This window comes from Podarcis bocagei (assembly GCF_964188305.1).
Source record: "Podarcis bocagei genome assembly, chromosome: 3".
NCBI lineage: Eukaryota > Metazoa > Chordata > Lepidosauria > Squamata > Lacertidae > Podarcis > Podarcis bocagei.
The window spans coordinates 15,961,162-15,983,621 of NC_138127.1; the positions used below are offsets into that span (position 1 = coordinate 15,961,162).

Genomic DNA, 22,460 nt, shown 5'->3' on the forward strand with positions numbered 1-22,460 from the left:
GGATATTTTTCTCCTTCCCATTCTTTTTTTCTTTTTTAAAAATAAATTTATTTGGTTTTTCAGATTAAAACTTTACAATACATATCAAACAGACAACATAAAAACAAGATTCCAAGGAATCTCTTGGACTTCCCTCCTCCCTTTTGTGGGTCCTATTGTGAATCATTTCCTCCTGCATCTTTTACGATAATCCAAATCTTTTACATCTCCTTTGTGTCCAAAATTGACCATTAAGCTACAAGTGATATTCCAGTCCTACTAACAATTTTAACCGTTTACAATGGTTTTTAAGATAGGTTATAAATTTTCCCCATTCCTTATTAAAATTTTGATCTTCCTGATTTCTGACTCTTCCGGTCATTTTAGCCATTTCGGCATAGTCGGTCAACTCGATCTGCTGTTCTTCTCTGCTAGGGACTTTATCTTCTTTCCATCTCTGTGGGCCAATAACATCAGTGCAGCCATGGTTGCCCATTACATGGTGATGTAGGTAGGGTAATAGTCAACACCAGGGTGGATATTTTTCTCCTTCCCATTCTTTACTGGGTCTGGTGAAATGCTCTGCTATCTGCTATAGATTGAAGGAATGTAGGATTTGGTGTAAAGTGTCATCTGTTGCCATCCACGAGACTTTCCCATTTCACTAGCTGGCCAGCATACATTTATTTGCCAGTGGAGTATATGACCAGCATAGCATTTGAATTTTTTCTATTTTTGTCTTGGGCATATCTCAAGCTCTACTCTCTTCCTGTAGTGTGGCTTGCACTAAATCCTATCTCTGCTGTGCTGGAGCATCCATCTCAAATTCTTGATATTGCTTTAAATCAGTTTATTATCAGACAGCAAAATATAGGTAGCATTTGAAGAGGTACGTAAATGTAAAATTAATGTTTCACCCTAGTAATTGTAAAATAGTGGAAGTGAAAATGGGCACCTTAAAGATTAATGGAAGGTGCTTGTAAGTTTAAATTGGCGCATACACACTTCTTTGTTTTAATGCAGTAGATCAAGAAAAGCATTATATGCTTCTATATTTGTTAAAAAGGAAGGCAGGGAATGAAAGATATGCAGGTTGTGTGTGTGTGTGTGTGTGTGTGTGTGTGAATGAAACCTAGTAGCTAGTGCAGATAAAATGCTTTCCAGAGAGTTTTATCACCAGGTTCTCTTTTATTACATAATGTAATGCTATCAGGTTGTCTTTTGCCATTAGACTGTTGAGAAAATAGCCTATGACAAGCCATGCAGATATAATGAGAATTGTAAGTACATCTACAGTTGGGTGTATAAAATATTTCTAATACACATGGAGCAAAGAGTTACTTGAATACACTGTCACCTTCAGTTTTATCACAGTGAAACTGGTCTCAGTTGCAGCATATCTTCATAAATCTTTAAAAACATGCAACTGGAAAATGTTAAGTTGAACTCCCTTTCACAGTTTTGAAGCATTTTTTTTTTTATAAAAAAATCCTTATGCACAAGCATATTTGTAGATTCCTGCTCTGCATGGGGCCAAATAAATATTTTTATTTAATTTTGTCAGCTGGGGGTGTGGAGGGAAGCAATGAAATCCATGGTCTCGGATGGCGTAGCCTGCCAACATAAAATCTACCAGCTGAACACTGCAAGACAACACAACTATTTTGAAGCCTTCCCTTCTTAGTTTTGTTTTCAACCCTACAGCTAGCCACTAGCCAGCTAAGATACGTTTGAAGGCTACTCCATCATTGGAGGAGGAGGAACACCAGTGTGGTATGCCCATCAAGTATAGAGGTCCCACTAGTGGTATTTTGGCAGGAGTTAATGGTGAGTGAGGCATTGGGGGGCATCTAGGGGCATGTAGTGGGGGAAGGCTGTGGGTTTTCAGGATCCTAGACCACTTCATTCCCTTGCCACACTTCGACTGCAGGCTCCTCCTATAAAAGAAGCTCTGAGGTGACAGATCTACGTCCTGGTACTTCTGATGTGAATCCACTGGCACCAGAGCCTGCACCTTATCCCCCAATCCCGAGGAAGCGCTTCTGCCACCAAGATTCCAGTGACTGGATCACAGACTCCTCACAGGAGAGCCTGGAGCTTTCACAAAAGCAATTCCCACACTTTGAAACCCTATGCCTAGAAAAAGCCAGCCCCTGCAGAAAAAGACAATGGATCTTTAATTGGAGAGTGGGAATATTCATGGTACAGGGCTTCCATCTTGACTATCTGGCCCACGCTGAAAAGCTCTGGCAATTGCTCCAAGATGCTGCAGGGATAGCCTGTATTTTCTTACTCATCTGTAGGCCTGCTAACTGTAATCTTAGGAACCAGTACCTAAGGCTTGGACTTAACCACACCATTTCAACTTGTCTGTTTCAGAGCCCTGAATCTGCTGTTCTTTTTATTATATCTCTCTTTTTGATTGATTAGTTAAGAAGTTCTAACATAACAAAAAGAAAAACAAAGAATCAAAAATGTAAACCAAAAAAACCACCACAGCCTAGAAGGATAAAAGTATCTCTCTGCTCCAAAGAAGTAATAAAGTATTGAGATATACAGTAATTCTCAAATAACAAGCACATGTATAAATAAAATTATTTTTCCACCTGTGAGTTCTATCATTATAGAAAATAAAAGTTCTATTAAGCCTTAGTTGAGCCAGACATTTGCATATACTGATGACACTGAGTGAACATGTGCCTTAATATTCATATATGAAAAAAGACAATGTCACATAGCAAGCAAGCAAGCAAGCAAGCAAGCAAGCAAACAAACAAACAAACAAACAAACAAACAAACAGTTATTCAAGCTCTGCCCTTTAGATACTTTTAAACATAACTTTTCAAGGAAGGCAAGATGTCAAACCCTAGAATATTAGCAGTCCAAATTACAAAGATGGAAGGTCTTCGAGAATTTGGCAATGTAGCCCTAAGCTGCTGTTAAAGTTAAAGGTAAAGGGACCCCTGACAGTTAAGTCCAGTCACGAACGACTCTGGGGTTGCGGCGCTCATCTCACTTTACTGGCCAAGGGAGCCGATGTTTGTCCACAGACAGTTTTTCCTGGTCATGTGGCCAGCATGTCTAAGCCGATTCTGTTGAAACTAGAGCAGTGCACGGAAACGCCATTTACCTTCCCGCCGGAGCGGTACCTATTTATCCACTTGGACTTTGATGTGCTTTCGAACTGCTAGGTTGGCAGGAGCAGGGACCGAGCAACGGGAGCTCACCTGGTCACGGGGATTTGAACCGCCGACCTTCTGATCAGCAAGCCCGAGGCTCAGTGGTATAGACCACAGCGCCACCTGTGTCCCCTGCTGCTGTTAAGAGATAATAAATTAGTTCTTTTGCATCCTGTTCTGTTTCCATATACAGGCTCAAAAGTGTTAGGTGAAAAGATAGAACAATAGTTTCTTTACTTATCAGATAGATCTTGGTGAATGCCTTATTCCTGAGCAACCCCAGGAAACTCGCATCCCTCAAAGATTGGGGTAGCATGCAACACTATGTATTGTGCAAAGAAGGCCTTTCTCTGTCCTGAATCAGCTGCCAATCCTACTATTTATATTGAGATTTCTTCGGACCCTTCTGTTACCTACTAGGCACCACTCATTGGCATTAACCCAGGTGATCTCCAGGTGATCTCCAGTGGATATAAGTTTTATTCTCCAGGGTCCATAAGGTAATGTTGCATTGCCCATCAGTTCTGATACCTACCATTCTAACATGAAATACTCAAGTCAGCCTCTCCATATGTTAACTCTTTGCTGCAGTGTATCTTTTCTGCACAAAAATTCTTAGCAATGATTTTCCAAATGGGTAGCAAGAAAAAGTAAGTAAAGGTAAAGGGACCCCTGACCATTAGGTCCCGTTGTGACCGACTCTGGGGCTGCAGCGCTCATCTTGCTTTACTGGCCGAGGATGCCAGCATACAGCTTCCGCGTCATGTGGCCAGCATGACTAAGCCACTTCTGGTGAACCAGAGCAGCACACGGAAATGCCGTTTACCTTCCCGCAGGAGCGGTACCTATTTATCTACTTGCACTTTGACGTGCTTTCGAAATGCTAGGTTGGCAGGTGCAGGGACCGAGCAACAGGAGCTCGCCCCTTCACGGGGATTTGAACCGTCAACCTTCTGATCAGGAAGTCCTGGGCTCTGTGGTTTAACCCACAGCGCCACCTGCGTCCCTAGCAAGAAAAAGTAGATTTGATCAAATGCTGTTATCCAGACGTGCTGAATAAAAGAAGTGAATGCTGCAGGGGCTGACAAATCACTCAGCTTAGAATCATTTAGCCTGGAGCAATATTATGGGGCCAAGATAATAATTCTACATGCTGCTACAGTTCTGAATCTATGTATGAGCTTGTGGAACCTATTGACTTGAGAGCAACTTACCAACTGATGTGCATGGTGAAGATGTAGTCCTTGATCATTCAACATAATCAGGATAGACTTTGCTCCTTGATGCTTCGTTGCCTGAATGTGCTAAAGTATTCAAACCAAAAAAATGTTTTCCCCCATATATGCAATTTCAAAACTTTGTCTCAATATGTTGGTTTTCAGTTTCCTGCTCTGATGAATCTGAAATACCCTGGATCTGACATGCTGTCACTTGATTTCAGGAATGAAGTTGTTCAAATTGATAGAAGATTTTTTCCCCCCAACTGTCACTCTGTATTGAGGTTCGTGGAGTTTCATTTTTATTGGGAGGTTGAAAAGAAAAGAAATGAAAAGAAGAGTTTGCTTGAAATATTGAAGTCTAAGTCCCTATTGTGTATAATGATGGAGCTTTTAAAATAGCTAGCGACTAAGCAATGCCATCAAATTGTCATTTATCACACAATCAGATTTCCAGCAGAAGCGATGTTATGAAACTAATTTACTAAAAATACATTTTAAAAATGCTGCTTTTCTCCCTCCAAGAAGAGAGTGCCTTAAAAAAAAGTGTATATTAAATTTCGTTACTGAGAAAAACATGATGGCAATGCTAGGCTATGATTTGAAGATGCGTCCCGAAATGATGGCAATATTTTTTGGATGTCATGCTCTCATGGGGCTGTGATCTCATGAACACATGTTTTTGGGTGCCTTGTGAGATCTCACCCTGCAAAAGCATTTTTTTTCAGGGTGAGAGCAAAGGGTGGGTCATGTGACTTGCCGAGAGCTTGTCCTGGAAGACATGTGACCCAGTTTTGAGTCTGAAAAAGTTGGACGGTATGAGTTTGTTTTTATACCTGGTTGACCCACACAGAGAACAGATTAAAGAAGTGAGAGTGTTTATTTTCTTTTACTTTATTTCCCCCCTGTATTTTAAAAAACTATATATTTGCACTAATAAATTTTCATATATATTTTTTTTACATCTGATTATGTCCAATAAATAAACTGTAACATGTCTTATTCAGCAGAACAGTTTCATATGGGAAATATGTGGAGGTAGCTTATTGTTCTGGTTCAACCATACCAGTTAGTACAAATTAGCATATAGTTCGGTTAATTAAACTGTAAATTGCAATTTTCTATCGATTTCTGCAGTGCCAGCTTCCTTCCAATGAAGGTGATTTACTCCTTTCTCAGCCAGGCCCCCAACGCTCCTTGATAAGGTAGAATTTAAAGCCTAATTTAAAGACATCGATAGGGATTTATTCTGGGTTGAACATTTAAGCCTATGTTTGCATATGTTGACAAATGGTTGTATGAATGAATCACAACTTGCCATTGTATTAAGGCCCAATATATATGCTCCTGATGCAGTGGAGATTCCACTTTTTCACACCTGCACCCACAATGTATCTGTAATGTGGGTTGGTTGACCAGACAGGAAGTTTCCATATCAACGCATCTTGCTAGGAGCTACTAGTACTCCTAGAGTAACTCTCCACATGCTCTCTTTATCTCATGTGATTTTACCATTCAGACATCACCAGTGTGGCATGCTTTCCTGCAAGAGCCAGTGACAACCATGTCTTCTAATCAAAAACGTTGACTTCGTCACTGTTCCTGATTAGGATTTGCAGGTCTGCAGCATCCCAAAGCCTGAGACACAAGAGGTGAGACCTAGCGACGTCATAAGGTCACCAGCTTTGTCAAAAATCTAATGTGTGAGTTGGGCCTTGGAACGTGGCCCAGTGTTAAAGGGGCAGAGCTAGGGATGTGTAGGCCCAGAAGAAATTTCTTAACCTGGGTGGGGGGGGTGGTCTTTTATTCCTGCAAACTGCTTATACATAACTGCTCGTGCTATGTATGCTAAAAGTAAAGGTAAAGGGAACCCTGACCATTAGGTCCAGTCGTGACCGACTCTGGGGTTGCGCGCTCATCTCGCTCTATAGGCTGAAGGAGCCGGCGTTTGTCCTCAGACAGCTTCCGGGTCATGTAGCCAGCAAGACTAAGCCGCTTCTGGCGAACCAGAGCAGCACACGGAAACGCCGTTTACCTTCCCGCCGAAGTGGTACCTATTTATCTACTTGCACTTTGACATGCTTTCGAACTGCTAGGTTGGCAGGAGCAGGGACCGAGCAACGGGAGCTCACCCTGATACGGGGATTCAAACTGCCAACTTTCTGATTGGCAAGTCCTAGGCTATGTGGTTTAACCCACAGTGCCACCCGCGTCCCCTATGTATGCTAGTTATGTGCTAACTAGTTACCACAGGCATACATGTATGTATCTCATGCGCCTTCATCTTTAAAGGTCACATCAAGTGCAAAGTGTTCAAGATCAGCTGATGAACCTGATCTTTAAGGAAAAGGGCCTATGTGCTGGAGGTTTTCCACCACTGCCTCATACCAGTAACAGACACAATCAAAGACTGGGACTTTCTGTATTTTACAAGTGGCTTCCACAAGGGAGAGAATGAGAGACTGGAGATATCTGAAGATCAGCACTGGAGTTGGGATTTATCTCAACTTCTTTGTCATCTGGTTGAAAACATAGCTTCCAGCTCAATCAGCAATTGCTTTTTTTGTGACCATCTCACTGTTGAGTGCTTGTTCTTAAGAGAACCTGTCCTCCCACTTTTTTTGTTTTTTTGTTAATATTATTTTCCCTCCTGTACATCCCTAATTGCTCACACACGCCAGAGTTTTATGCCAGCCATAAAAGAAAATGAAGGAGGTCAAGACCCTCAGATCTCTTTACGCTTGGATGGAGCAGGCAAAATTTAACACACTTTCCACAGAAAGTTCCTGCATCTCAGAATTCATTATGTTTTAACTTCTCTTTGTGATAGTTAATCTACCCAACCATCACGTTGCAATCAAATTTCATGCTGATTCCTTTTATATTTTTATTGGGCCATCCTCATTCAGTCTGAGCAGACTTTTCTCACTAATCACTTGGTTCCCCCCCCCCTTTCCTAGTTAGACAGAGCCTTGTATATATATTCCCATTTTATAATTTATATTCTAAGTGATTGATGCATACCAATGTAAAGCTCCCTACTGGGACCATACGAGGTTAGTATGGTTTAGATCTGAGTTGGTGGCCACCAACTTGTGTGGCTTTAAAAGAGGAATAGACAAATTCATGGAGAAGAAGACCTTTGATGGCTACTTGTCATGATAACTATGCTCTGCTTCCACCATGGGAGGCAGTAATGCTTCTCCGTACCTGTGCTGGTCCTGTGGGTTACCCGAGAGGCGAGGTCCAAGTCCGGTCTGTGGTCAAAGGTGCAATGTGGAGTCCATAGTAGCTGAAACTGGGTGCGGGGCAGGGAGTCGGGTGAAGTCAGGAACAGGCATGCAAGCAGGGAGGGAGCCAGGGTGGGTCAGGAGCTCAGGCAGGAAAGCAGGACAGGGTGCAGGCAGGAACTAGCAACCAACAATGTTGATCCCGCAACTTGGGACTGGGGCTGGCTGGCTTTTATCTGCCCCGAGGCATAGGGCAGCCCCGATCCTCTGGTGACTCACCTCTCTTGGCCTGGAGGCTACCACTCCTTCTGCAGGAACTTAGTTCCCTTTGCCTCTCTGCCCTTCGCCTCTGCAGCTCAGGAGAGGCTGGAGGGTTACCGGACCCAGAGGCAACCTCAGCTTCCCTTGACGGGGCTGAGAGTGGAGCACCTGCAGGCAATGGGTTCTCCATCACCTCAGGAGCCAGAGCAGACTCATCTGATGCCTGCAAAGAGGATCCAGCACAGGTGAGGACCCTTCAGGCTCATGCCCCAGCCCTGGCTCAGCTGGTTCTGGGGGCGGGGAATCCTGTGCAGGCTGGGATCTCTCATGTCCAGCATCTGAGTCTGAATCCCAGGCCATCACAGTACCAATTGCTGGAAACCACAGGATGGCAGAGTGCAGGACCTGTTTGCAGGTTCTCCAGAAGAATCTGGTTGGCCACTGTGAGAACTGGATGCTAAAGTAGACGAGCTATTATTCTAGCACTTATACAGCTACTTGCAGTCACAAAGAGAAGAGATTTCATGTTTAGCTCCCCCATACGGGCTTCACAAATGGAATGAACGTGAGCATTGCCTGGCAGCAACACATCAAGGTGCTCACATAGATGTCATCATGAGTGTGAACTAACAATGGGGGAAAAAATCTGCCAACTTCATGCACTCTGTTTTTCATTCCCCCCATTTTAAATTCAGCTCCCCGCATTTCTGCAGCAATTTGTAATTTGCCAGCCTTTTAGTGGATGTTTTCTCTTATGCATTTTTGTATGCAGTTTTGACTTACGTACAGTGCTATTTTTCTAGAAAAAGAGGTGCCGGAACTCATCACGAACACCTTCCTCGTTATTTTAGCATGATAATGGCGCCCACCTGAGAGGTGCTGGAACTGAGTTCTGGCAAGTTCTGGCTGAAAAAAAGCCTTGCTTATATAAATATACGTAAATTTGCAGGCAATTTCCATACATATATTGCATTTCTGCATGCTATTTTCACAAATATATGCATTTTGAGGCACACTTCCCCCTAATATATGCATTTTCGTAGAACTGGATTGGAGAACGGCATTGCAAAATTTGGAAACATTAAAATTTCAAAGCGTGGCTGTGTTTTGGCTCACAGATTGGTTCAAGGAGTGTGAATTAGATTCTTTTTCATTAAAATGCAAACAAAATCCAATTTCTCTCCCATCTTTAGTTTGAACAGGGCCGGAGTTAACAGGAATTTTCACATACCTAATTTCCTACTTAAGTGTGTTCTGAAGCCTTGGCAAAAGGAAAGAGTAGACTGGGACCTTTCCCTCCCCCCCTTCATCTTTCCATCTAATGTAAGTAATTTGACATATCTCTGAAATAGTTTGTGACACACGTTACTCTTAATAACATTGCTTGCAGCAAGAAGCAGGCTATCCTTGCACTTGCTCAAGCCTCATTCCATTTAATCTTCATAAGCACTTGCTGACATTCACCGTATCGTCTCCCAAACAAAAGTCAAAGGAGATGTTAATTAAAAATGGCTTTAAGATTTATTCTTGAGGGAGAATTATTGAACAAGTTCTGTTTTCACAGTTAAGCGCTTAACGTGCTGAGCTTTGCTTAAAGGTGAGGCAGAAGTTCACAGCGCTGTTAGATATATGCTGAAAGATCTGGCAAAGTTTCACAGCAGTCTTACTTGCCTTTCTACTTTCCAAGCTCTTCCCCTCCACTCCATACTGGCCAGAACATATTCCACCCATTTTTTTAATTGTACAGTCGTACCTTGGAAGTCTAACGGAATCTGGCTTCACTTTGGCCCTGCCAACAACAACAACAACATAATAATAATTTATTATTTATATCCCACCCATCCGGCTGCATTTCCCCAGCCACTCTGGGCGGCTCCCAACAGATTAAAAACAGAATAAGACATCAAACATTAAAAACTTCCCTAAACAGGGCTGCCTTCAGATGTATCTAAAAGCCAGATAGTTGTTTATTTCCTTGACATCAGATGGGAGGGCGCTCCACAGGGCAGGCACCATCACCGAGAAGGCCCTCTGCCTGGTTGCCTGTAACCTCACTTCTCTCAGTGCCTCAGGTCCTCAGCGCTGGACCTCAGTGTCAGGGCTGAATGATGGGGGTAGAGACGCTCCTTCAGGTATACTGGGCCGAGGCAGTTTAAGGCTTTAAAGCTCAGCACCAACACTTTGAATTGTGCTTGGAAACATACTAGGAGCCAATGTAGGTCTTTCAGGACCAGTGTTATATGGTCTAGGCAGCCACTCCCAGTCACCAGTCTAGCTGTCACATTTTGGATTAGTTGTAGTTTCCAGGTCACCTTCAAAGGTAGCCCCACATAGAGCACGTTGCAGTAGTCCAAGTGGGAGATAACTAGAGCATGCACCACTGGCAAGACAGGCTGCAGGCAGGTAGGGTCTCAGCCTGCGTACCAGATGGAGCTGGTAGACAGCTGCCCTGGACACAGAATAGACCTGTGCCTCAATTGACAGCTGTGAGTCCAAAATTATTCCCAGGCTGTGCATCTGCTCCTTCAGGGGCACAGTTACCCCATTCAGGACCAGGGAGTCCACCTCACCTGCCTGCCCCCTGTCTCCCAAAAACAGTACTTCTGTCTTGTCAGGATTCAGCCTCAATCTGTTAGCTGCCATCCATCCTCCAACCACCTCCAGGCACTCACACAGGACCTTCACCACTAGTCCACAATCCCTGGAAGGTTGCCCCACCCTGCTGAGAACGTTCCCCACCCCTGCCTTAGAGCAAAATATGTCTCACATCCGCCAGCTACCTAGACGCACATCTATCACAAACATGCTGATCGTGCAATAGTTATGCATGGGCTGAAATGACTCCTTTCTTGCAACTCATATTCTTTCAGGATGTCGCTGAGCATGTTCCTGCTCCTCCTCCGGCAGCATAAAGGATGAAGGTTAGACACTTACATCAGGTTAAAAGTACCACAAAAGCAGGGCCGCTTCTACAAAACAAATAGGTGTTTGAATACTGATGAGACAGAAACAGATGAGCTGCCCAGGTGAAGAGTTATGAAAGAGCAGAGTAAAGCAAAGAAATGATAAATGTTTGCAGGGTTGTACATAAGCGCTATTTGAGCGGGGCTATGGGGAGCTCTGTTCTCATACTAAGTATGTGCAGGCAATATGTAGATCTTCAGTGCCATTCTTCTTCTAGGCATAGGAACTGGATTGTAAACATGGCAGCAATCTCTCCACAGCCCTCAGATCCTACAGACTGTAGGCATGTATGTCAAGCAAAACATTTGAAGAAAACTACATCCACAGGTGTGATCTGTGCTCTGCAGTTTGGGATCCACACCTACAGGTATAGCAGTTTATGCATTCGTCCACCGAAAATAGTGTAGATTTTTTTTGGTGAATTTATTGGAGATTTTTGCAAAAGAAAACTCAACAACTTCTCTTTTGTGTCTGGATTTTCACTTTTTGAAATATGGCAACCCTACTATTGTATGCACAGACACTGGCTGTGTAGATGAGGTAAGAATGCACTGAATGACCGAAAGAGCTTGTAGTCCCTGAATGTTTTGATACACCAAGGAAAAAAATAAGTAAAACACTTGCCAGTTCCCCTGGAATTCTGGCAAATGATGTCATCACTCTTGCCTTGAAAAACCTTCCTTTTTTACTCCTCCACTACATCACTGCCAGTGATGGACCATTGTCTACTTCTTCCTCCTGCTGATGCCTAGAAATAAACTATTTATATTTCGTTCCCTAAATAAATATGGCCCTCTCATCCCAATTACGCATTTCCCCCCACCCTTCTCAGAAAATGAATTCAATCCACTGAGCCTCACTGAGATTTAACGACCGCTGTAATTTGTTAGGATGAGTAAGGAAGATTTATACGTCTGGCATTTTATTGCTCATCTCTGAGCTTTCGTGTTCTTCCGTTTGTCATCCCTTTGTCCCCTGAAATATTTGCTGCATTTATGCAATGCTCTTTGAATTTGCGCTTCACAAATTTTCATGTGAGACATGAGTTTCTTGATTCTGTGCTTCTTAATAGAACAACCCCCCTGCCCCCTATTGTTTGGAAGCCCGTAAAGCTACAGTATATAACATAACCAGCGAAAAAGGGACAATATTCTTTATTATTATTATTATGTTAAAATGTATAAAATAGTCAACCTCCCTGGGTTAAAAAATGAGGTTATTTGTATGCGGATGAGCATTGTAATCTGCATGTGGAGAGAATGTTCATGCATCAGTGGCTGTTATTATACTGAAAATATTCCTCAGTCTTTACTACATATGATCCTTTGTAGAGGTGGGAAAAACCTTAGTGTAAGTATGCTGAAAAAATTGCATGTCTGTTTTTCCTCACCCGAGCGGTATCAGGAAAGAATGTGTTTAAAGTTATTTCTGTCAGGTTCCTTAACATCCTGTATTACAGTATTTTAATATTTTTTTGGAAGCTGCCCAGAGTGGCTGGGAAGCCCAGCCAGCTGGGCGGAGTATAAATAAATAAATTATTATTATTATTATTATTATTATTATTATTATTATTATTATTATTATCCTCTCTTTCTCCAAGCGGCAGATCCTTAGGTTTACAGATGGTTCTCTGTGTTAGTATTATTATGACATTATTTCTTGAGCAACTTCAGAAACTAAGCATTATACATAAAACAAGTTCTGTTCTACTTGCCACTGGCAAATCCGAAAGATGGCTTTTCCACACCCATCTGGAAGCAGAACTGAACATGTTCATCCAGATGTTCCAAACCAGCTTTTACTATAGATTGTAGTAAGGCAACATGTTAGGTATTCTGTTTTGTTTTTTTGAGAAAATCGCTTTGGAAAAAAGCTAATTGTACAGCTTGAGTAGTTACCCATAAGAGCAATTAAGAACAAACACCCACAGAGTTAAACATGTCCTGCTATATTATTTTTAGATGTTTTCTTTAACCAAGCCAACACTTGTCCATTTTCATCCCTCAGTTCAATTTCTGGGTGCCTCTGTGATTTTTTTCTTGGTTCATTTCTGCTGCTGGGCCCAATTGCTCTCCAACACGATGTAGTATTTCATCTCTCTCAAGGTTTATTTCACCCCTTTTCTTCTCTTGCAGTTCTTGCAGTCTAGCTCTTAAAGCTTCTGACTCCACCATAACTCTTCCCCTCTTCAATTTTACAGCTACTACCTATTATCCAGCCCGACATATTTTCATTTCCAACCTTTTAACCAATCAGGAGAGTAGATGCCTAGTTAAGTTTCTATCTCCTCTTAAGTTTCCTTTGGGCTTTTGGCCCTTTGGTACAGGAGAACCTTTTGTGCAAAAAAGCAGCCTTTTTAAAACCCACATCTCAAAACAAAGGACACCAAAATGGCTGAAAGCCCTGCTCCTTCACATCTAATCCTTGAAATTTGTTGAAAAGGGTGTGTTTGCCTAATGAGCACTGTCTGTGGAAGCCGTGCGTAAGGACTTCCATTTGCACAATGGGGCTTTCCTCCATCTCCTCCCCACCCCACCCCATGCACCCCCTGAAATTGGGTTATGAGGGGTTGAGAGCTTTGGAATAGTTGGATGGGGAGAGGAGAGGTGGGGTTGTTTTGTCCTGCAAGCTGCAATTCTTTCACAGATAGAACATTGGCCATAGCTTGATGTTGAATTCTGCCTAAAGTACTGTTCCCAAGGTAGTGTGTGAGGACAACCACGGGGCATCTTATATGGCTTTAGGCAGCAGAGCAAATTCTTCAGCTCAGGGAAGTTCCCATATTAGACTACGGGAAAGCTCACATACTGCTATTTATATTAGGAATATTTGACCTTTGACCATGCTAACGGGTTGATGGGAGCTGGAATCTAAAAGCATCTAGAGGGCCACAGGTTAGCCACTTCTGCTTTATCTAATCCTTGAAATTTGTTGCAAAGTCTAGATAGTTTTGCTTATAACCTCCCTCAAATATCCAAAGAAACCTTTTTTCAGTTCTCGTTCTGTCTGTGTTTCTCGCTGTTTATTTCCACTTTCTCTTTCTCTGGCTTTCTTTCCTTCCTAGTATAGAATTATGTATCCTATTAGAGACTAGCCGGAGTGAACCTTTGTACCCTATTATTAGAGTTAAAGCTTTCTACAGAATTTTGCCCAAGTTCATCTCTCTTTGTCCTGCTGTTCTGTAAGAGGACACAGGACTGCATTATTATATTTGCTTTTAGCCTTGCCTTAGCAGTCAGTAGCGGAGCATTGTCCAAAAGCAAAAATGCTATATGACAACAATTCTGATACATTTTTAGACAACAAATCTGCAAATGCAAATGAGCTTTTGGAATTGTTTGCCAGACAGTCCCAAGAGGTTCTGATGACTATCCTTCTAACTGATAACTATCCTTCTTTTAAAAAACTTTTAAAAGCATATCTTGTGATTTGAATCCAGTATAGGAGCCTGCAGACAGGTAAACTCAGGGCAAAGGCTGGATAAAAGTGCTTTTCTCTGATAACATAAAAGCTTCCTTGGCAGCTTTTCAAGGACAGAGGAGAATGAGGGGAAAGTTAGGATGCAGAATTGCTCCTACTGATAGAAAGGGAAAAAAAGAGTCCTGATTCTTAGGTGGGATTAAATAATTTGGTGCAAAAAGGTAGGCTCAGATGTTACCTGAAATGTTACCTTTTTTTGTACCTGTTCACTGTTAGCAGATGTTGATGTTTTCTTTTTCGAAAGAAGACCCAGAGAAACTTGCAAAACATTTGAAGGGTACAGGAATTGCATTTCGGAACCATTTGTTGTTGTTTTTCCAACCAAGCTGCTTCTTCGTCACACTGTGATCCCAAACATGTTTCGAGGAAGATGGCTTCACCATGCTATGCAGCTGGTCACCGTTATCTAAGTGACAGTGTCAAAAAGCCAATTACGAGTGAAGTCAAGAAGAAAGTGTGGCTGTGGCAGAAGAGATAAGGCATTTTTGCCACCACACCACACATAGGCGCCAACTCTCAGCCCCCACCCCCCGTATGGGACAGCTGAGCCTCACCCCCCAATCTTGAGGGGCTGGACTCAATGGAGACTCCCCTTGTTGAAAACTTGTGACCTGCTCCTAACACGCATGATGTCATACATGTGTTTTGCACATGTGACATCATGCACGCATGACGAGCCCCCCAAAGTCATGAAGAACTTGGCTCCTCTGACACCATGATTGCTGTGGTGTCTTCGCCTACTGCTACTCATAACATGGACTCTTTACCTCATGCCCAGTTAGAGCTAATATTGCTCTTGCCTAAGATCATTCCTGACCTCTAGCTGTCTTTTACACAATGGGGCAAATATTTTATCCCATATGGGGCATTTTTCACAATGGGGAAATTTGTTTATAACATGCCACTTCCTGTTTCAAGCTCAGGCATAGACAAAGATACAAATTTATATTTCCTGTTATTTGTTATGTTATTTGTTACATCCATTAACTGCTGAACTAAAACTTACATTGTTGTTGGGTTTTTTGGAGCTTAAATAATTATTATCACTTAATCCCCCCCCCCGCCTAACCCTTAAGTGGGCTTTATCCTATATTGGATGAATCTGTAACCATCCAGCATGTGGGGAAATCCTTAAAAAAGAAAAGAAAATTAAGATGAGCAAGGTGACTGTATTCAGTTGGGCAAGACTTGGAAACTTGCTGACATGCTCTTGATATAGTTAAGACAATCCCTGATTATCTCTTAGGGTCAGATGCCAAATTCCTATTCTCCCTCAGGCATCCATCTTTACAGTTCTGGTTTTCCAGTAATTGAGACGTAATATTAAGCACACTTTCTAAAGAACCGTATTCTTGATGAGAGTCAGAAGTTCAATTATAGTGGAAAATAGAAGATGGCTGCATCTCATTTCTCTGAATATAACAGTGATCCTAATGTTGTGTTTTTAAAGCTCAGCGACTTGAACTTTAGTATCAGCTCATTTCCCAAGTGTATAACCGCAAAGCCTTATTATTTGCTCACATTTACTCACACGGCATTTTAATGGGTTTGTTTGCAGCATTGTTGAATGAAATGATACCATTGTATTTTTTTCAGTGAAGCTCCCCTCCAAGGCTTAACCTTAACTAAGGAAAATGGGGGGGGGGAGAGAGAGAGAGAGAGAGATTGCCCTTACTAATGTCCACCTCTACTTGAGTTTTATTCCTCCCCCACTTCTGTTTCCTGCACAAATAGGCCAATAAACATAATCAGAGATGCTTTAGGGGTTGATTGTGTTTATGCAAATGCTGGACTGACCCCCACGCGTCATTTTTGGGATGCTCTTTGCCCCCCTGAAAAAGAATCTTGCCCTTTTTCTGCCTTTTTTGTGGAGAATGTATGGGGATTTTGTGAAATGTTAAGGTTTGCGTTTGGTGCTTATCCTAACAAAGTTACGAGGTGGCTGAGGTCTATACATATGCTCAAATCCATCACTGCCCTCTTAACCTTTTGTAATTGTATGATGAAAACACACACACACACACACACACACACACACACCATCAGCTACCTCACCTCATACCTTTTTAAGGGTAAGCACCCACAAAAATTTCACTGAAATTCACAAATTTCTGGTGTTAACTTTTCTATATGATTTTTATTGCATGGTTCTATGTACTGTTGCTGTAAACTGTTCTGTTTTTTTAACAACAACAACAAATGAATGAATGAATAAACTAAATAAAAAATAGATACTGCCTTCCTTAATAAGTTAAACACCAAGCGTCCAGTGGCGTGTATTAAAACTGAAATATGTACTGGAGGTACTCTGCACCAACCTCAGTCCTTACACATGGGTTACATTTGACTACATTTTTTTTGTTGTTGCAATGCAAATTCAGTAGCCTCCAAAAATCTAAAGCTTGAATCCTCCCTACACCATAAATTCACAAAAAGCTCTTAAAACTGAGGTACTCCTTCTCAGCTCTTTTGCTGACTCTGCAGTATCATTAAATATTTACCTAGCATTTAGGATTTTTGTTTCAGGGCTACAAAGCTAACCCAGCACTGTGTGGGGGATGTACAGGAGAAGCCTAGATGAATGCGTCACCTCTGGTTATCCTGCAGCAAGCAGGAGGGGTGACCCTCAAGGTCCCTTCCATTTAGCATTCAGTGTTGTTGGTTGTTTGATGGGTATTTGTGATATGGACTGGGATTCGCCCAATGAGTCCCATTAGTAGAAGACCTGCACAAGGATTTCTGCTTGTGCATTGAGGCTTCCCTCCTCCTACCACATGCCCCCCACCCCCACCCCCTGAAATTGGTTAGGAGAATCCCTGGAACAACACGTGGTGGAAGGAGAGGGGGCTTATTCCATCCGACAAGCTGAAATACTTGACCTGATGGAAGGAAGGCTTTAGCACAATGCTGAATTCCTCCCATGGAATGGTAGCTTCAGGGGCACAGACTCCATGTGCCTATTCCAGTGAACAGATGAATCTAGGACTCAGGGCTGCCTCTCCACCATCGACATCTACCCAGCTAAGATGTAGTGGTGAAGCTGGAATTAAACACATAGGTGGGATTCCATTCCATATCATTATTACCTAAATAACGCATCCATCACAGGTGTTCCCCTTCTGTTTTATTTCCTTTGTGGAGCTAACTTTCTCTTCCTTGAAATACATCTTCACACTTCTCCTTCTCGTAGATCCTTTGGCATAATCTCTCCAGACAACAGCCTGAAAATGTATGAGGAACATTTTTATGAAAGTTCTGACAACTTGCATAGCACCTTGTCCTTTCTCCGCAGCCGCTGTTCTCCAGTTGGCCTGTTCTGCTACCTCTTCTGGTGGAAAGCAGGATGGAGTTTGCAAATCAAAATGGAACATTTTATTTTTTTTGAAGCACTTCAGTATATGTGTGAATTAGGAGAAGGCTGAGGCATTTTTCTTTTTGTTCATCTGTGTCAAATTTAATAGGCCGTTCACATTTTAAAATGTCAATATCAATGAGATTTAAGCTGCTGGGATAACAGCAAACTACATTGGGAAAGGACAATTTGAATGTTTTGCTTGTCCGAAAATAGGAATCATGGAAGAGCAAGCACTGATGACCGGAGCAGAAGCATTGCAGAATGACAAGGGTGGCGGTGAGGGGGCTGGAGGAGGAAGAGTGATTGGCGGGAGGGGAGTGAAAATATTTTAATAGCTTTTCATATGATGAGAAAGATTAGGGGAATTGATTTAATTTTCACAAAGGAGATCTAGTGAGATGCTTGAATGATGATGAGGCTTAGAAAACAGAATTAAGAATTACTGAATTGTATTGGATTTTGCCTCAAGAATCTTAATCATGCCATGGTGGTATGCTGTAGAGGCAGAATGCTCAATGAATTTGCAGAGGCGGGGGGGGGGCATCAGAAGTAGCATGGTAACATCTTGGTATCTGATGATTTGTGTTTATTTTTCTTTTAAAGGTGAAGCCAAATATCTCTTGAATAATAATAAAAAAACTGTTTCTCAATCCTGAAATTTTTTCCATTTACATGAGAAGACAAAAGAGTGATCCATACTAGGTATGGCTTATTTTTTTTGGGAGGGGGAGGGCATGGGACGGCACATTAAGTGTGCCAATTTTTAAAGTCAAGGGTAATCAATCCAAGGCCATGGATGATGGCAGTTGTCCAACATTTGGAAGACACCATGTTGGCTACTCTTACTGTAGCCTCTCTCTCATGTGGAAGAAACTTTCCCTGTTCTGAAGATTTCATGGCCCTTTTAACAAGACCTTTAATAACTGAAAACTCATTTCCAATACATTTCTGAATAATGAGTCAACTTTATTGCTAAGCCAATGCAGACAGAAGGGATTTCTTCCAGTATTTCATGCATATGACATTTATCGTAACCTTTAACATTTGCGCTCCTTCTACCTTGCTGTTCTGTCACGGTGCCCATTTCCCAGTTGCACTAGAAATTGCTAAGCTCATTGTCCATTCCAACGAAAGCTAGTTTCCTCTCTCGCTGCTGGTGGATAAAGTCAACCGGGTTATTAAAGTGGACTCCATTTTGATTTGCAAGATGCAATATAAGCAGCGCCAAGACAATTTCTTCTGGTAACTTGCTGGTCACCCACAATGCTCATAAAACCTTGGAGAATTTAGAAGTCAGTAACAACATGACAACTCTTCTGAGAGAAGATGCTTCTCAAAGTGCCTCAATGCCTGTTTTATTTTCATACTCGGGAATATAATCTTTCTAAAAGTCAGGCATATGGTCTCTCTCAAATTTATAGTTATTCTGTAAATTATTCTCATGCTCAAATAATAAGTATTAGAATAAGAGATATGCTCTGTAACTTGCTTTTAAAAAAAAGAGAGAGGAGGAAGATCATACCTCTGAGAAATTAGTTTCAGGAGATGGATAGATTTTTGGGAAATGGATGAACGGCTTGTTCTCAAAACCTTCCTCTGCTACATTATGCTTCAGTCATTTATTTCTCCATTTGCATTTTCCTTTTCCTTTGGAAAAAGGTATTTCTACTGAGTCACAGGATGCAGTGTGTGCTTCTTTCCTGCCCCCAAACTCAGTAAAAACACTTAGGTATAGCAAGCTCCTTGTTGTTGCTAATTTCTCAAGGTAACTAATATACCGGAAGTCAGGTTCCGAGATCTCGCAAGGCCTTGGGCAGCATTGCCATAGTCTTATAAGGCCTCAGATGTGACTTCCAGTGCTTTGCAAGGCACTGGACGTTGCATTGGGGGCCCTGAAGTGTGGGTGTATTTTATAGTTTCAGCCAAGCAGCCAAGGGGTTAACAAAATCTGAATGTGCACATTGTGTGTGCCGCAATCTTGAATAATGATTTCAGGAAAAATTGTTCTTGCTGTGGATGTTGTAACTGCTGAGTTTACCTTCTGCTGCTGCTGCTGCTAATAGTATTACATTATTGCATTATAGGATAGCAGTGCATCAGAAGTGGTCTGCAGCCAAATGCATTAGAAAGACTTGCTCTGTACAACACGCTGATTTACATCAGCAAAGGTAACGTAACATGCTTAGTTGTTCCAAATAAAAGTTTTCTACTATACTGTTGTTGCTTTTGGATTCCCTTCCACCACCTAATGGATGAACAGAGTTACCTGTAATTTGGTACGCTTCCTTGGTTAACCCTGTTACTTTTGTCTGACTTGGCATCATATGTTACCTGAAATTCTGTGGTACAGCCTGATAACAATGAACAAATCAGGCCTTTCTATTTCTGGTCCATGTCTTTTCCTTATGTGTTCACACATCAGTCTATTCATTCCAAGCAATAATCTACATTTTTAAAGTCTGCATGAAAATCTACATTTAAATACATAATTAAATATTATTTTCATGCATTTTCTCTGAAAATACACATTTTAAAATGCATTTTTAAATGTTTGGAGCATTCAGAGACATTTCAATCCAGATACGTTAGCCTCGGAGGGTCAAATCAGACCAATCCATATCAGAATTTACAAAGTTGACTTCCTTAAGCATCCTAATTATTCTGGGTATTTATCATCTCTCACTGAGAACAGTGCCTTCAAAGTAGTTTTCTTTTAAATGTTGACTAAAGGTAAAGGACCCCTGACAGTTAAATCCAGTCGCGAACAACTCTGGGGTTGTGGTGCTTATCTTGTTTTACCGGCAGAGGGAGCCAACGTTTGTCCACAGTGAGTTTTTCTGGGTCAGCATGACTAAGCCACTTCTGGCAAAGCCAGAGCAGCGCACGGAAATGCTGTCTACCTTCCCGCTGGAGTGGTACCTATTTATCTACTTGCACTTTGACGTGCTTTCGAACTGCTAGGTTGGCAGGAGCTAGGTCAGAGCAATGGGAGCTTACCCCATTGAGGGGCTTCAAACTGCCGACCTTCTGATCGGCAAGCCTTAGGCTCAGTGGTTTAGACCACAGTGCCACCCGTGTCCCAAATGTTGACTATCTGATAGTAAATAGATAATTCTCCTTCGAAAATATTTGGCACTGAATAATTCATCATTTGCTATCCCTCCTAATCCATTCTCAAAAGGCTGGTTTCTTTATCACACATCAGCTGCATGAACAGTAATCTGTCTGTATGCTCTAAGGAGACTGTATTCTGGTAGAAAGACTGCATAAATAAAAAAATTGTTCAGTAGCACCTTAGAGACCAACTAAGTTTGTTCTGGGTATGAGCTTTCGTGTGCATGCAAACTTCTTCGGATACCTCTGCAGATATCTCTGCATTTGCAAATTTATGTAACTGAAACTGCATTACTGTCAGTAAAGCGAGATGAGCACCACACCCCATAGTGGCAATTGATTGGACTTAACTGTCCAGGGGTCCTTTACTTTACCTTACCTTACCTGACTCTTCCTAGAACTGTTTGGTGTTGCTCTGCTCTTTTGGCACACACTGTTGGCTTAGGATGGGCATTCTGTACATGCCCCAACAGAATCATTCCCGAAATATTATATTGATTGTACAGTGGTACCTTGGTTCTCAAACTTAATCCGTCTCGGAAGTCCGTTCCAAAACCAAAGCATTCCAAAGCCAAGGCGTGCTTTCCCATAGAAAATAATGCAAAATGAATTAATCCATTCAAGACTTTTAAAAACAACCCCTAAAACAGTGATTTTACATGAATTTTACTCTCTAACGAGACCATTCATCTATAAAATGAAAGCACTAAACAATGTACTGCAGTCACATGATCAATCAGTCAGTAGCTGAACTGGGTTCCACACAGTCACAAAAACAAAACAAAAAGAGCTACAAAAACACAAAATAAATTGCAAAAACAGACAAACCTCAGCATAACAATCAAATCGGAAGCGTAACACTCAAAATGGAAGTGTGGCACTCAAAACAGAAACGTCACACTCAAAACGGAGCACGTTCAGCTTCCAAAAAAAGTTCGCAAACCAGAACACTTACTTCTGGGTTTGCAGTGTTTGGGTTCCAAGTTGTTTGAGTACCAAGGCATTTGAGAACCAAGGTACCACTGTACTTGAATATTCCAGGTGCACTTGCCATCCTGTCTTGGCACACCAGTGTTGTGCACCACAGCCTTTGAGAACTACTGATCTAAGCTGTCTACTTCAGGGATTGACAAGCCAAAGCAATCAAACTCTGCAATGGTGCGTTGGCCTTGCAACTATGGGAAGGAAACATACACACACAATCATTTGACCTTTTTGGTAGATAAAGCCAATATTTGAAATCCAAAGATAAATGTCATCGTGCAGCTAACATTGTTGACATGCAGAATTCATTATGGGAGACTCTTGTGTGTTTGTGTGTTGCTACTAAAACACAGAGGTTCTTCTCCTTTCCCCACAGACACCGTGCCGTGCACTGGAAATAAAAGTCAGAGCACATGTCTCGAGGGCTAACTGATGATGATAGTGTCTGTATGCAAGAATGCAGCCTTGAATCAATTAATGAGCTATGTGCCCAGGATTGAGCCTGGGCAATCAAAAATAATTAGGTATCAGAAGCAAATCTTAACCGCATCAGAGACCAGGGAGAAAATCTGACATTTTAGAATGTTGTTCATAGATAGCTTGAAAATCCTGACAATGTAGACTGGAAATTGTTATTTGCATAATTCTGATATATTTTAGAGTGGCAATGTATCACGGCTCTTCTTTACTATGAAG

The 22,460-nt window shown here is 41.8% G+C and overlaps 2 long non-coding RNA genes across 2 annotated transcripts in view; both read left to right on the forward strand.

Annotated features, from left to right (window-relative positions):
* The window catches only part of LOC308584538, a 550,410-nt gene that overhangs the window by 236,070 nt on the left and 291,880 nt on the right, over positions 1 to 22,460 (forward strand). The gene's annotated exons all lie outside the window — the stretch shown is intronic.
* LOC308582629 lies at positions 3,600 to 4,996 on the forward strand. Its single transcript, XR_014005779.1, has 2 exons — positions 3,600 to 3,813; positions 4,183 to 4,996. It is a non-coding gene; the product is annotated as an uncharacterized lncRNA (long non-coding RNA).